The 11,482-nt window shown below is 43.1% G+C and overlaps 1 long non-coding RNA gene across 1 annotated transcript; it reads right to left on the bottom strand.

The window, feature by feature from the left end:
- Positions 1-3,455: 3,455 nt before the first annotated feature.
- On the bottom strand, positions 3,456-11,150 carry LOC306927910. Its single transcript, XR_013790605.1, has 3 exons — positions 10,801-11,150; positions 8,608-8,775; positions 3,456-4,888 (listed from the first exon to the last, which is right to left on the bottom strand). It is a non-coding gene; the product is annotated as an uncharacterized lncRNA (long non-coding RNA).
- Positions 11,151-11,482: the final 332 nt, after the last annotated feature.

Here is an 11,482-nt window from a genome sequence, read left to right as displayed (position 1 = left end):
TTGTTCCTTTCGCATACCTTAACATCACAACTAAAGGTCTGAGGCAGGGGTCGGCAATAGGCGGCCCGCTGGCCAAAACCGGCCCCTCAGAAATTATTTCTGGTCCGTGAGATTATTTAGAGAATTCTCTCTCTCTTTCTCTCTCTCTCTATTGGACTGACGGCGCAGTCCCACCCCCTTTCATGACGACGCCAGGCCCACGAAATGATTCCCAATGCATTTTTCCCATAGACATTTCAAAAAGTATTTATTTAAAGACGTTTACGCCGCGGACAAAGCCAACTCGAGTCGTGACAAATCATGACAATAAACACAATTTTTTGGACCAAACAAATAATTACAAAGAAGAAAAACAACAAAACAAAGTGTTGTAACCTGCTGTTTTTTTCTTCTTTCTAATTATTTGTTGTCATGATTTGTCACAACTCGAGTTCGAGTTCAGACAGCCAGCAATGAGTAAACTATTTAAAATACATTGACATTATTTTAAACTAAGTAATGAATCCCCTCCTTTTCTTTTATCTAAATACCTGCATGCACAAAAATGTTAGCCTGGATCCAGCCCAAAGACCCCGCCCACTCTCTGAGTGGACTCCGTCTCTTGGTCTGGTGTTGCACTGTGAACCTATCATTTCTTCGGTACAAAAATGTATTATCCAATGAGAATCGGTGGTGGGGGTGGGTCTAACGAACAACCAATCAGCGCCGAGTCCCGTTTTCAGCGTCATCACACAGCGCAACACACAGAGGAAGGAGGGAAAAACAACACCAATGGCTACTGGTTGAGGGAAATTCTAATCCCCTCCCCCTTGAAATCGCTCAGACAGGAGGAGACAATGTAAAATGGTAAATGGTGCATTTATATAGCGCCTTTATCCAAGGCGCTTTACATAGATTGTGCATTACATTCACCCATTCACACACACATTCATACACCGATTGCGGCGGAAACCATGCAAGGTACCAACCAGCACATCGGGAGCAATTTGGGGTTCAGTGTCTTGCCCAAGGACACTTCGACATGTAGCCAGGAGGAGCCGGGATTCGAACCGCCGACCCATGGATCATTGGACGACCTGCTCTACCTCTTGAGCCACAATGTCAGACTGAAGCTTCAAGAAAGCTACAGTCTGTATCAATACTACATTTTTGTAGCCTGATTATCAATCGATTATGTGCATAGCAAAACGATTCGATACGATACATAATCAATGTTGCTAGTATATCATTTCATGAAATTAAAATCAATGTTTCGATGCAGTTACTACAACGTATATCGTTACACCCCTCTGCTTTAGTAAACAGGTGTAGTTCCACCCACCGTTGTTTGAGACACTGACCATGACACAGCGAAGCTCTGACTGATATGTGGACTCACTGAGACAATGACACAGAGAAGCTCTGACTGATATGTGGACTCACTGAGACAATGACACAGAGAAGCTCTGACTGATATGTGGACTCACTGAGACAATGACACAGAGAAGCTCTGACTGATATGTGGACTCACTGAGACAATGACACAGAGAAGCTCTGACTGATATGTGGACTCACTGAGACAATGACACAGAGAAGCTCTGACTGATATGTGGACACACTGAGACAACAAGTAAGACGAAGCGAACACAGCTCGTAAATTGCAATAACAACAATTAGAATAAATTACGTACTTTTTAAAGGTTTTTTTTAAGTTATTTTATTTTTTATTATTTTGTAAGTGTTTTTTTAAGTTATTTTTTAGTGTGTGTGTATGTGTGCGTGCGTGTTTTCTTTAAGTATATATATAAAACGTATATATTCAAATATTTGTGCCGCATTTTCACGATTTTTCAAAAATAGCAGACCTACAAGCTCATAGCGCAAGTGCCGTGCTACAAGCTTGTAGATCTGCTATTTTTCAATATCTAAAGTATAACATAATGCTTTAAAACACCAAAAGGGGTTCCCGCCTAGAATGGGTTAATACATACATTGGTTACTGATACTAAAACTATTGCTTTGAATTTAAAAAATGTCCCAGTGTTGTTGGATTAATTGTATTTTTTGTATTTATTTATTCAGCACAGTATAAAAACAATACAGTTAACATATAAATATAAGAAGTGTAAAGTGCTAGGCTGAGGCAAAAAAGCCCAAGGGGCAGGGCTTATACGAGGCCTCTACCTATATGTAAAACACAATGAAACATCTTATACGAGGCCTCTACTGTAAAACACAATGAAACATCTTATACGAGGCCTCTACCTGTAAAACACAATGAAACATCTTATACGAGGCCTCTACTGTAAAACACAATGAAACATCTTATACGAGGCCTCTACCTGTAAAACACAATGAAACATCTTATACGAGGCCTCTACTGTAAAACACAATGAAACATCTTATACGAGGCCTCTACCTATATGTAAAACACAATGAAACATCTTATACGAGGCCTCTACCTATATGTAAAACACAATGAAACATCTTATACGAGGCCTCTACCTATATGTAAAACACAATGAAACATCTTATACGAGGCCTCTACCTATATGTAAAACACAATGAAACATCTTATACGAGGCCTCTACCAATATGTAAAACACAATGAAACATCTTATACGAGGCCTCTACCTATATGTAAAACACAATGAAACTTATACGAGGCCTCTACCTATATGTAAAACACAATGAAACATCTTATACGAGGCCTCTACCTATATGTAAAACACAATGAAACATCTTATACGAGGCCTCTACTGTAAAACACAATGAAACATCTTATACAAGGCCTCTACCTATATGTAAAACACAATGAAACATCTTATACGAGGCCTCTACCTATATGTAAAACACAATGAAACATCTTATACGAGGCCTCTACTGTAAAACACAATGAAACATCTTATACGAGGCCTCTACTGTAAAACACAATGAAACATCTTATACGAGGCCTCTACCTGTAAAACACAATGAAACATCTTATACGAGGCCTCTACTGTAAAACACAATGAAACATCTTATACGAGGCCTCTACTGTAAAACACAATGAAACATCTTATACGAGGCCTCTACCTGTAAAACACAATGAAACATCTTATACGAGGCCTCTACCTGTAAAACACAATGAAACATCTTATACGAGGCCTCTACTGTAAAACACAATGAAACATCTTATACGAGGCCTCTACCTGTAAAACACAATGAAACATCTTATACGAGGCCTCTACCTGTAAAACACAATGAAACATCTTATACGAGGCCTCTACCTATATGTAAAACACAATGAAACATCTTATACGAGGCCTCTACCTGTAAAACACAATGAAACATCTTATACGAGGCCTCTACCTGTAAAACACAATGAAACATCTTATACGAGGCCTCTACCTGTAAAACACAATGATACATCTTATACGAGGCCTCTACCTGTAAAACACAATGAAACATCTTATACGAGGCCTCTACCTGTAAAACACAATGAAACATCTTATACGAGGCCTCTACCTGTAAAACACAATTAAACATCTTATAGGTTTTCAATGTAATGAGTCCCGGGATGCAGGGATGGTATTTTAGAAATGAGTCCCAGGGACATTTGATGAGTCCCACTTCAACAATGTTAGGAGTCACATTTTGCCATTTTTACAAATTGCAGCATTTAACTCCCATTTCATTTTATATAAGTAGGTATACCAGTAACATATGAGCTGGAGGGAATAATGCAAGAGAAAATACAAATGAAATTCCATCAGGTTGAATAGAAAATAAGATCCATAGACAAGATAAAACAAAAATCCATCACAAGAAACTATTAATGTGTTTTTTATTCAGTCATGTTGATATTGTCAGATTATGTAATTCCTCTTTTTTTGCATCATTGTCATCCTGGATTAGACTGACTGATCATAGGTCATAAACTAAAGGCTTTCCCCTGTATGAGTCCTCATGTGTTTACTCACACTACCCGAATGAGTAAAGCCTTTACCACACACTGTACAAGAAAATGGCTTTTCGCCTGTATGAGTCATGATGTGTCTTTTTAGATCAATCATCTGAGTAAAGCCTTTATCACAAACTGTACACAAAAATGGCTTTTCACCTGTATGAGTCCTCATGTGTGTTTTTAGATTACCCGTCTGAGTAAAGCCTGTACCACATACTGTACAAGAAAATGGCTTTTTGCCTGTATGACCCCTTATGTGTGTTTTTAGATTACCCGCCTGAGTAAAGCCTTTACCACATACTGTACAAGAGAAGGGCTTTTCGCCTGTATGAGTACTCATGTGTCTTTTTACATCAGCTGCCAGAGTAAACCCTTTACCACACTCTGTACAACTAAATGGTTTCTTCCCTGTGTGAATCATTGAGTGACTCTTCAGATGTTGCTTTAATCTAAACACTTTACCACACTCTGTACAACTAAAAGGTTTCTTCCCTGTGTGACTCCTCATGGGGTCAGGTTGTGTGGATGATTTCAGGTCCTGGGACAGCTTGGCTCCTCCCACATGTGTGTTTTGTGATTTCAGTTGGTTTAAAGCTGACTGATGTCCCCTAGTCTCCTTCCACTCATCACTGTCTTCAGTGTCAGATTCAGAACAGTGTGAAGAGAGGAGCTGCTCATCACTAGTTGGTTGTGATCGTACCCAGTACTCCATATAAGCTTGTGTTTTCATGTGTTCAGTTGAGGTGCCGGCTACAGGCTTTGTCTCTCTGTTTTCATCATCATCAACTTCACTTTTCACTGCTAGTAATGTCAACGTTGACCCACCAGCCTCTTCTGGTCTTTGAAGTAGCTCCTCCTGTTCCTCTTTAATGTGTGGAGGTTGTGGTTCCTCCTGGACCAGACTGGAGCTCCTCTCCTCTTCAGGTGGAACCTCCTCTTTACACACAGGGACGAGCAGAAAGTCTAGGAAAAACAATACAAAGAGACTCTATAAAAGGTTTGAATCCCGTACCTCAGTGCAGGGTAGTGGATGGAAAAAGTACCAACAAATTACACGGGTTTCGTGCTGTAACTGTGGACATTAATAGCCGACTGTGTGCACTGGAGCGTCCTACTGACCTAAGGCCACGGGAGGCTGTGCCTGATACAGGTGGGGATGCTGCGACTAGTGCTGATAGCTCGGTGGCTACAGAGACTGTGCCGGTGTCTGCAACACTGGTACCCGCGGCTGCGGGGCCATGCCTCGGAGAGAGGGACCTGTCTACGAGGGACCTGTCTACGAGAGAGGGACCTGTCTACGAGAGAGGGACCTGTCTACGAGGAGTCAGCGGCTGCGGGGCCATGCCTCGGAGAGAGGGACCTGTCTACGAGGAGTCAGCGGCTGCGGGGCCATGCCTCGGAGAGAGGGACCTGTCTACGAGGAGTCAGCGGCTTCGGGGCCATGCCTCGGAGAGAGGGACCTGTCTACGAGGAGTCAGCGGCTGCGGGGCCATGCCTCGGAGAGAGGGACCTGTCTACGAGGAGTCAGCGGCTTCAGGGCCATGCCTCGGAGAGAGGGACCTGTCTACGAGGAGTCAGCGGCTTCGGGGCCATGCCTCGGAGAGAGGGACCTGTCTACGAGGAGTCAGCGGCTGCGGGGCCATGCCTCGGAGAGAGGGACCTGTCTACGAGGAGTCAGCGGCTGCGGGGCCATGCCTCGGAGAGGGACCTGTCTATGAGGAGTCAGCGGCTGCGGGGCCATGCCTCGGAGAGAGGGACCTGTCTACGAGGAGTCAGCGGCTGCGGGGCCATGCCTCGGAGAGAGGGACCTGTCTACGAGGAGTCAACGGCTGCGGGGCCATGCCTCGGAGAGAGGGACCTGTCTACGAGGAGTCAGCGGCTGCGGGGCCATGCCTCGGAGAGAGGGACCTGTCTACGAGGAGTCAGCGGCTGCGGGGCCATGCCTCGGAGAGAGGGACCTGTCTACGAGGAGTCAGCGGCTTCGGCCGGGTTCGGTGAAAGCTGCCGGTCAGTCTGTCTAACTGTCTATGTACATTTGGACTGTTTTCTATTGGATGTATATTGTATTTTGTATGTTTCTCTATGGACCCTGAGTCTGCAATGAAGGCATTCATTCATTCATTCATTCATTCATTCATATACTGTACTATGCTATATATATGGACTATGAAGTGCTGTCTACATAACATGCTATAAGTCTGTATCAAATGCTATCTAAGTCTACAAAAAGTGCTATCTAAGTCTACATAAAGTGCTATCTAAGGGGGTAGGGTAAGTGCTACGGGCCATGGTGGAGTCTGAATAGTTGGGTTTTCAGACTACGGCGGAATATTGGGAGTGAGGCTGCAGTTCTGATTGTAATGGGAAGTGCATTCTTCCAGTTTCCCTGCGTTGGCTGATCTGAGTGTGCGGGAGGATTTGTAGGGTTCGATCATACTTGAAAGATATAGGGGAGCCATACCTTTGGTTGCTTTGAATGCCATCCATCAGAGTTTTGTATTCTGTGCGGGGAAAGCGGCCGGGAGCCAGTGGAGGGAGCGGAGAAGGGGGGGAGACATGTGAGCATTTGGGCTGGTTGAAGACCAAGCGAGCTGCAGCGTTTTGGATCAGTTGGAGGGGCTTAAGTGCACATGCCGGTAGGCCAGTAAGGAGGGAGTTACAATAGTCAAGTTTTGACAAGACTGTTGTCTGGATTAGGAGCTGGGCTGACTCCTGGGTGAGGAACGCTCTGATTGGCTGACTCCTGGGAAACCTGCAGTATCGAGTGACAGCTGTGATGTGTGTTTTGAACGAGAGCTGACTGTCCAGGACAACACCAAGATTCCTGGCTGTCGGGACAGACGTTACCAAGGCATTGTCTACGGAAATGGTTAGCTCCCGCATAGGGCAGGACTTAGCTGGGAAGAAGAGAAGCTCAGTCTTGTCTGGGTTCAGCTTGAGGTGGTTGGAAAACAGGAAAACAGGAAGGACCAAACAGGCCAACATCCTGTTATCCACAACGCCCCCAGAGGAAAATTCAAAGGCCTGTTTTTCCATTTTTTTGGCAATGGGTTCCAGACTGATTACATCTCGATGATAAAAGACATCGGTGGAAAAACTAGCGATGTCGAATATATCAGTGAGACAGATACATTGGACTAGGGTTATGGAGTTAGTAGAATATATCAGTGAGACAGATACATTGGACTAGGGTTATGGAGTTAGTAGAATATATCAGTGAGACAGATACATTGGACTAGGGTTATGGAGTTAGTAGAATATATCAGTGAGACAGATACATTAGACTAGGGTTATGGAGTTAGTAGAATATATCAGTGAGACGGATACATTAGACTAGGGTTATGGAGTTAGTAGAATATATCAGTGAGACGGATACATTAGACTAGGGTTATGGAGTTAGTAGAATATATCAGTGAGACAGATACATTGGAATAGGGCTGGGGGGGGGGGGGGGGTACGGCATTTTAGTTACCGCCGTATTCATCTTCCCCTTACCGACTGTATTACCGCCTAAACGTTGATGAGTAAAGGCTGGGAACGAACTACTCTGAAGTAAAGCAGCTCTCCAGTCCGTTTCCACTGAAGTGTTGCAGTTACAGTATATCCAAGTAGTGTCTGTCCCCATTTGAAAAGTGAAACTCATCTTCGTGCAGTGGTAGCCTACAAACAGAGCCTAACCCTAACCCACCCAATGGTAGCCTACAAACAGAGCCTTTTTAATGGTAGCCTACAAACAGAGCCTAACCCTAACCCTAACCCAATGGTAGCCTACAAACAGAGCCTTTTTAGTGAAGGTACTTCCAGCTTCCCTGCGTTGGCTGATCTGAGCGTGCGGGAGGATTCTAGAGTTTGATCAGACTTGCGAGATATGGGGGTGCCATACCTTTGGTTTCTCTGAATGCCAGTGTAACGCCCGGGATTCAAACTCGGGTCTCCCGCTTGAAAGTCTTAACCACTAGACCAAAGGGATATCAGGCAGAGGCTCTGAGCCACTCTGCTACACCAGCATCAGAGTTTTGTACTTTGCAGCGACTGGGAGCCAATGGAGGGAGCGGAGAAGGGGGGAGACGTGTGAGAGTTTTGGCTGGTTTGAAGACCAAGCAAGCTGTGGCATTTTGGATCAACTGGAGAGGCTTAAGTGCGCATGCCGGTAGGCCAGTAAGGAGGGAATTACAATAGTCAAGTTTTGATATGACTGATACCATGTTACATTAGTGACATGCTGAGACTGAGGCTGTGCACAGCGCGCACCGAGAGAAAATAAAAGACAAGGAAAGGACAATATTTATCAGGCTTGTCATTCATTAATGCATCAAAAACATAACCGTGGTATGGAGGTATTGTGGTTACCGTACCCAGCCCTACATTGGATGGAGTCTAATGTTATTTCTGAGCATTAAAGGACAACAAATATGTCTTCTCTTTTGTATTCTCTCCTTGTTATTTTCTCTCTCTCTGGATGAATTGAATTATTTGTTCATTCTCACTGAACGTTTTACACTACAATTATTTGAAAACTTGTGTTACTCGTTACTTTGCAGATTTGGATTAGTATGGTATTACAACACATAGGCTACATTAAACACATTTCATACTGTGGTTATTCAAAACTGGCAGATCTACAAGGTCACAACATGTTGCTTGTTAGATTAGAATCGATAGTGATATTTTATTGTATTTACCTGAGAGAGTGTCACAGCTCGTCTCCCAGTGTAGTGATGTCAATGTTGACACATCAGCCTCCTCCTCCTGTTCTTCTTTAATGTGTGGAGGTTGTGGTTCCTCCTGGACCAGACTAGAGCTCCTCTCCTGATGTTCATCAGCAACCTCCTCTGTGGAGGCAAGGAAGTCTAGGGGAAAAAATGAAATGAGGGAAAAAAGCAGAGAAAAAAAACGTATAAAATAGAAGGTACAAAATAAAGGTTATGTACAGCCTGTGGACTAGTGGTTTTCAACCAGTGGTCCGGGGACCACCAGTGGTCCTTGAGGGGGTTCCATGTGGTCCCCAGCTAAATGGTTGAGAGTTGCTATCCAAATGGACCCTTAACACTCTTGAGAGTGTAAAATGAGTGTGTAAAACTCTCAAGAGTTAAATTATTGTTAAATACCTGCAGGCTACTTCATTTACAAGAAGTCGTGTCAGCCTTCTGATTGGTCCCTGACTGACTAACCAGCAGGCTCTTTCTGCCTTGTTCCGCCTTGTTTATGTTGAATTTGATAAAACATAATTTTTGGAGAAAAAAACCCTAAAAACAAACAATAATAATATAATATGCCCAGTCACCATGTTGCACCTGTGATGTTCCTTTTGTACTGACACCAAGTTTAAAATAACAATTGAACTCACAGAATATCAATACGAAGCAACTGAAACACAGCTTATTTCAATGGTAGTGGATGGAGAGAGAAAGGATTTTTGTCCAACCACGAAACGGCAGAACCATGGGCGGGACTTGACAAAGGGTGAGTTATAGAAAATAATAGAAAATAATTATTTGGATCAAGTTTGCCTGTTATCTCTCCTAATGGTAATAACATCAATTCAGCATGGAATTGTGGACAAAATGTTATCCAACAATAAAAAAGGGGTCCGTGTAGCAAAATGTCATCAAATGGCCTGTGGCTCAAATGCCGAACAAATAATGGTCCTTGATGAGAAAAAGGTTGAAAACCTGCTGTGGATCAACATCAGTTGGAAAATGGAAACATTACATTTTGATGTGGTGTCATAATTAAACTTAGTGTTGACATGGAACACTGACTATCAGGGCAATGAAAACATGGAACTTTATGTCAACTTAGTGTTGACATGGAACACTGACTATCAGGGCAATGAAAACATGGAACTTTATGTCAACTTAGTGTTGACATGAAACACTGACTATCAGGGCAATGAAAACATGGAACTTCATGTCAACTTAGTGTTGACATGAAACACTGACTATCAGGGCAATGAAAACATGGAACTTCATGTCAACTTAGTGTTGACATGGAACACTGACTATCAGGAAAGTGAAAACATGGAACTTCATGTCAACTTAGTGTTGACATGAAACACTGACTATCAGGAAAATGAAAACATGGAACTTTATGTCAACTTAGTGTTGACATGGAACACTGACTATCAGGAAAGTGAAAACATGGAACACTGACTATCAGGAAAGTGAAAACATGGAACTTCATGTCAACTTAGTGTTGACATGGAACACTGACTATCAGGGCAATGAAAACATGGAACTTTATGTCAACTTAGTGTTGACATGGAACACTGACTATCAGGGCAATGAAAACATGGAACTTCATGTCAACTTAGTGTTGACATGGAACACTGACTATCAGGGCAATGAAAACATGGAACTTCATGTGCAAAAGGTTGCCGACCACTCTTATAGATGGTTGAACCCCTGGGGGTCCGCGGACCACACTTTGAGAAACACTGGTCTAGCAGTGTTTTTATTTATTTATTCATTGATTTATTTTACTTTTTGGGGCCAACTTGGCACACCATAGAGGAAGTCAAATAGCTCAAGACAGATATATTCCAGAGAACAGTGGTTCTCAAAGTGGGGTCCGGGGACCCCAAGGGGTCCTTTAGGGGGGTCCGGGGGGTCCCCAGCTAAATCAATAGAGCATCAAACTCTGTTCAAACACTTTAGACTTATATATACTTTGGCTGTTTAAAAATAGCTGATCCACAAGCTCAATATGACTTAAAGCTTGTATAACATTTGACACATTTAGAGTATATTAAAATAATAATAACAACATCATTTTCAGATGGGGGTCTGTGGCCAAATACATTTATATTAATTTACACACACACACACACACACACACACACACACACACACACACACACACACACACACACAGACCTGCAGCGGTGTGTAGCAGTGTGTCCATCTCTCTCTGCAAGAGGCTGCACATGAACTGTGCGGCCGCGCTGAGGCGCTCCAACACAAACACTCTGAGCCGACCAACATCACCGCTTGTTGTGTGTTTGTCCAAAACACACAATATCTGCTCTCCCACCGACGTCATGTGTCCGTTTATCTCCAGCCGTACAGACGCCATTTGATTCACTTTCACTGCTTTATGAGACATTTAAACTTCTTTAAGAGACGTTTTAACTTCTTTAAGAGACGTTTTAACTTCTTTAAGAGACGTTTTAACTCGTTTTATGAGACATTTGAGCTGCTTTGTTGTCAGACCGTGTTCGTTTGGAGAAACCCTGGAGAAACCTCGCGTCAACAGGAAGAACTACACGAACTTCTACTTCCTGGTCAACGTGTGTCACGCATGCGCAACAACACAGGATCCAGGGTACTGTGGCCTTAATGCCTTTCGCCCCCTGGTGGATGAAGTGTGTAACTGTCGCTGATAGATCTAGAATAGAATAGATCAGACAATAATGAGTGTGGAGAGAATGTGAATCAAATGTTAAAATAAAACCATGGATGGAAACATAGTCTATGTATATCGTTGCTGTCGGGTAGAAACCTCATGTGTCCAAAACTGTTACTTTTCAGGATCTATCAGGCCATCATAGAGGGCAAG

The sequence above is a fragment of the Electrona antarctica genome, assembly GCF_951216825.1.
Source record: "Electrona antarctica genome assembly, chromosome: 8".
Taxonomy (NCBI): domain Eukaryota; kingdom Metazoa; phylum Chordata; class Actinopteri; order Myctophiformes; family Myctophidae; genus Electrona; species Electrona antarctica.
The sequence above is the reverse complement of the archived record's forward strand: the minus strand, read 5'-3'. Positions and strand labels throughout refer to the sequence as shown.